General features: G+C 43.6%; 1 long non-coding RNA gene across 1 annotated transcript; it reads left to right on the plus strand.

Annotated features, from left to right (window-relative positions):
- The first annotated feature begins 205 nt into the window (after positions 1 to 205).
- On the plus strand, positions 206 to 694 carry LOC135097209 (uncharacterized). Its single transcript, XR_010265460.1, has 2 exons — positions 206 to 423; positions 458 to 694. It is a non-coding gene; the product is annotated as an uncharacterized LOC135097209 (long non-coding RNA).
- Positions 695 to 1,387: the final 693 nt, after the last annotated feature.

Genomic DNA, 1,387 nt, shown 5'->3' on the forward strand with positions numbered 1-1,387 from the left:
CAAGGGCGAGTAAGTGAGCGTGGAAAAGGAAGATAATTACGTTAGGGTAGCGAGATAAGAGTGGCGGGAAATTGAGCGCGATATGAATGTGACACATGGCGGCGTGCGTCAAGTGACCAGCGACAGGATGCAGGAGAGGCGGTACTGGTGCGTTAATTGTGACGCTGAAGGGTTTAGGCTGATCGAATTATGGTGCTGGGAGTTGTGAAGGAATCCGGACAATTTGGCCACGGACGATTTGGCCACGGACGATTTGGCCACGGGATGTCACCCTAGGACGTTTTGGCCACGGTGGGTAGGACATTTTGGCCACGGGAGAAAATACTAGGAATCTATTGCACTTAGTAGCTTGCTTATTAAGTAAAGGAAAAAATCTTTAGTCTGTTTTATTATCCAAAAAAGTTCTCTAATCTGTTCTGTTAGGTTAGGTTAGGTTAGGTTAGGTTAGTTTGGTTAGGTTAGGTTAGGTTAGGTTAGGTTAGGTTAGGTTAGGTTAGGTAATAAATACGAATATTAATAATAATTGTGAAAATATGTAAATAATACAAAATATAATATATATTACAGTAAATATGTTTCATGGCCAAAACGTCCACCTTGGGAAGTTCCCGTGGCCAAAACGTCCTACGGTGACATCCCGTGGCCAAATTGTCCGTGGGCAAATCATCCGTGGCCAAATCGTCCTACACCCAGTTGTGAAGCGCTTGTCTCGACTGAAAGAAAAGAAAGGAAATGCAGGAATACACGAAAGACAAAGGAAAGATAACCATGCAACACTGGAATGACACAGCTTCCTTGCTTCTCATTCACAGCAGCACACGTAAGCTCTCTCTCTCTCTCTCTCTCTCTCTCTCTCTCTCTCTCTCTCTCTCTCTCTCTCTGTGCCGACAGGAATGCACAAGGGTGAGTAAGTGAACGTGAAGGATGGTCCAGGTCAATAGATGCCTGAGGTGTGCGGCCGCCACGACGGAGAGTGATTGGCGTGTCATAATGGCGAGGTAATTCTGCACAAAAATGAGTTCCGCAGAATATTGCGTTTAATGGTCAGCCTCCAGCCACTAGCTATTCCTTTTTTGTCATGTGTTTTATTCAACACTCTGGAGAAATAAAATCTGTGTTTCCCCAGTGAACGCTTCCTCATTGTACGCTGCATCTTAATTTCTCCCTAACGATGTCTTGTTGAGCTTTCAGGACCTCGAATTCTATGTAGGAAGATAACTGCCTTAAGTTCCATTTTGTTCTGGACAGGAAAACAAACAAATAAATAGCACGGGTTTTGTTGGTGGATATCCTGGCAGAAGCAAGTTCCCCATCACCGTGACTGTTTGCTTTTTACTGAAGGACTTCTAACTTTACGATGGAAAAAAAAAGAAAAAAAAATAATTTC

This window comes from Scylla paramamosain, unplaced genomic scaffold, assembly GCF_035594125.1.
Source record: "Scylla paramamosain isolate STU-SP2022 unplaced genomic scaffold, ASM3559412v1 Contig14, whole genome shotgun sequence".
NCBI classification, from domain to species: Eukaryota; Metazoa; Arthropoda; class Malacostraca; order Decapoda; family Portunidae; genus Scylla; species Scylla paramamosain.